The sequence below is a fragment of the Myotis davidii genome, unplaced genomic scaffold, assembly GCF_000327345.1.
Source record: "Myotis davidii unplaced genomic scaffold, ASM32734v1 scaffold204, whole genome shotgun sequence".
Taxonomy (NCBI): domain Eukaryota; kingdom Metazoa; phylum Chordata; class Mammalia; order Chiroptera; family Vespertilionidae; genus Myotis; species Myotis davidii.
In genome coordinates this window covers 5296879-5300500 of record NW_006299715.1, presented here as the reverse complement: position 1 = coordinate 5300500, position 3622 = coordinate 5296879, and the positions used below count along the sequence as shown (strand labels likewise).

The 3622-nt window shown below is 43.2% G+C and overlaps 1 pseudogene; it reads left to right on the top strand.

The window, feature by feature from the left end:
• Window positions 1-249: 249 nt before the first annotated feature.
• On the top strand, window positions 250-2415 carry LOC102765568 (annotated as a pseudogene).
• The last annotated feature ends 1207 nt before the right edge of the window (window positions 2416-3622 follow it).

Genomic DNA, 3622 nt, shown 5'->3' with positions numbered 1-3622 from the left:
GGTTTTAAGTTCATTAAACATTTATTCTATAGTTTCTAATCTATTAATCCATTCACTGTATTCTTCATCTCAGAAATTGGTTTATCACCTGAAAGTTTGTGTCTTTTTAACATCTTCCATGCTTCTCCTTAAGATGCTTAGAACTGTTGTACCTTCTTAAACATAGAATGTAGTTCTGTTAGAAGTGGCAGTTGGTTAGATAATTAACAAAAGAGGGCCTCATTGAATGCAGGGGTACCAGTTCCAGTCGGGTCTGTGCAAGCTGGGCATGCACACCAGCAACCATGTCTAAGGAACCTGCAGTTGGCATTGATCTTGGCACCATCTACTCTTGTGTGGGTGTATTCCAGCATGGAAAAGTGGAAATAATTGCCAACAATCAGGGAAACTGAACCACCCTGAGTTATGTTGCCTTTACTGATACTGAGCGATTGATCAGTTATACTACGAAGAATCAAGTACTAGTAGCAATGAATCCTACCAACACAGTCTTTGATGCCAAGAACTTGATTGGATGTAGATTTGATGATGCTGTTGTCCAGTCTGATATGAAGCATTGGCCTTTCATGATGGTGAATGATGTTGGTAGGACCAAGGTCCAAGGGAGAGACAAAAAGCTTTAATCCAGAAGAATTGTCATCCAGAAGCCTACCTTGAGAAGACTGTTGCTAATGCTGTTGTCACAGTACCTGCTTACTTCAATGACTCTCAGCATCAGACCACCAAAGGTGCTGGAACTATTGCTGGTCTCAGTGTACTTAGAATCATCAATGATCCAATGCTGCCTCTATTGCTGATAGTTTAAACAAGAAGGTTGGAGTTGAAAAAAATGTGCTGATCTCTGACTTGGGATGTGGCACTTTTGATGTGTCAACCCTCACAAGTGAAGATGGTATCTTTGACGTCAAATCTACAGCTGGGGACACCCACTTAGGTGGAGAAGACTTTGACAACCAAATGGTCAAGCATTTCATTGCAGAGTTCAAACGCAAGCATAAGAAGGATAACAGTGAGAAGAAGAGGGCTGTCTGTCACCTTCGTACTGCTTGTGAACGTGCTAGGCTTACTCTCTCTTCCAGCACCCAGGCCCTGAGATTGATTCACTCTATGAAGGAATCAACTTCTATACCTCTATCACCCATGCCTGATTTGAAGAATTGAATCCTGGCCATTTCCATGGCACCCTGGACCCTGTAGAGAAAGCCCTTCAGGATTCCAAGCTTGGCAAGTCCCAGATACATATTGTCCTGGTGGGTGGCTCTACCCATATCCCCAAGATTCAGAAATTCCCACAGGACTTCTTCAATGGAAAAGAATTGAATAAGAGCATCAACCCTGATGAGGCTGTCACTTACAGTGCAGCTGTCCAGGCAGCCATTCTCTCTGGAGATAAATCTGAAAATGTCCAAGATCTGCTGCTGCTGGACGTCATTCTTCTTTTACTCGGCATTGAGACGGCTGGTGGCGTCATGACGTCCTCATCAAGCGCAACACCACCATCCCCACCAAGCAGACACAGACCTTCACCACCTACTCTGACAACCAGCCAGGCGTGCTCATCCAGGTTTGTGAAGGTGAGCGTGCCATGACCAAGGATAACACCCTGCTTGGCAAGTTTGAACTCACAGTGATACCTCCTGCACCTCGTGGTGTTCCTCAGATTGAAGTCACTTTTGATATTGATGCCAATGGTATCCCCAATGTCTCTGTGTGGGTAAGAGTACAGGAAAAGAGAGCAAGATTACCATCACTAACGACAAGGGTCGTCTGAGCAAGGAAGACATTGAGCTCATGGTCCAAGAAGCTGAGAAGTACAAAGCCGAAGATGAGAAGCGGCAAGACAAGGTGTCTTCCAAGAATTCATTTGAATCCTAAGCATTCAACATGAAAGCAACTGTTGAAGACAAAAAACTTCAAGGCAAGATCAATGATGAGGACAAACAGAGGATTCTTGACAAGTGCCATGACATCATCAACTAGCTTGATAAGAACCAGACTGCAGAAAAGGAAGAATTTGAACATCAGCAGAAAGAGGTGGAAAATGTCTGCAACCCCATCATTACCAAGCTGTACCAGAGTGCAGGAGGCATGCCAGGAGGAATGCCTGGGGGCTTCCCTGGTGGCGGAGCCCCTCAATCTGGCAGTGCCTCCTCTGGGCCCACCATGGAAGAGGTTGATTAAGCCAGCTTTGAACAGAGAACTAGCATTGTTCCACACAAAATATTGAAGGACCCAAATTTGTAGCAAAATCCATGGGTAGTTTTAAAAGTTGAGCTGCTGTATAGTAAATAACTGGACATTGATACTTGAATACGGACTGTGCTCAGTGAAAGAAATTAATGCACTTTATAACTGTATTGTAAAGTGGAAAATGTGGTGTCTTAAATAAAACTATTTAAAATTGGCACCAAAAAATAAAACAACAAAAACAAAATAGGAAGGAGCAGAAGGAACAGTCACCCTGGGGAGTAAATGGCAATGTTCTGCCAAATGGTGCAAAACATTCTGCCTAGTTGACTAGGCATAAAAGATAGCTCTACAGCCACCTGGGGTTGGGGAGGGGAGTAAGTGGTATGTTCCACGGGATTAATTGGGGAGGGGGGAGAAAATGGCCAGGGGAAATTCTTTTTACTGAGTTCATGTACAGTAGAAGCCAAGATGGTGTGAGGGGCATAGCTTTTACTAAGTGCATGTGCAGAAGCCAAATGACAAAGCAGAACTATGAGGCATGTGTGGAGGAGCCAAAATGGGTGATTATACAAAGGCCAGGGAAAAGCCTGGGAAAAGATCAGATAGGGTAAGGGCACAGGCATTGGAAAATCCAGGAAAGAGATTGGATGGTGTATGATACATGCACTAGCCTAGGGAAAGCCAGGAAAGAGATTGGATCATTTGAAAGAAAGTCAGCTCTTTCCCAAACCCAAGGGAATACAGGGAATCCTTGCAAGGACCTCAAGGCAGCCACTACCCTCCGGCCTGGCCACTCTCTGCCTCTCTGAGAGTGTACTATCGCTTCTTCACTTTAATAAAATCTTGCCACTCCTCCTACATGAGTGCCCATGAAATTCTTTTCTTGTGACATCGCAGAAGGGCCTGTTTCCTGTTTCAACTGTTTTAATGTTTCCTAATCCTTTCATTCATATAATGTGGGGGTCATTGATTTTTATCTTCATTATAGTTTGTATTTCTTGCTCTTGTAATTCCATGTAATTTTTTTTTTTATTGAATCCAGACTGTGAATTTTGCATTGTTGGGTGATGGGCCTTGTTACTTTTTTTTTTAATTTTTTAGTTTTATTCTGGGACACAGTCAAGTTACACTGAAATTATTTGATCCCCTCAAGCCTTGCTTTAAATTTTATTTAGCAACACTAGAGAAGCCATTAATCTAGGATGAATTGTGCTACAGTTCATCTTTCCCTTTTCTTTTGGTTGCCAAATGCCCAGGAGCTGTCCTGGGTGCTGAGTTGTTTCCTACTCTGTCAGCAAAGGCTTGTGGGATAGGATGGGAAGCACATCCACAGATGTAATTTACTCTGATGTCAAGGAATTAATAGTGAAGTCCTTTAAGCAAAGCAATGGACTACACCTTAAATGACTTATTCCCTGGACTATGGTGCTGG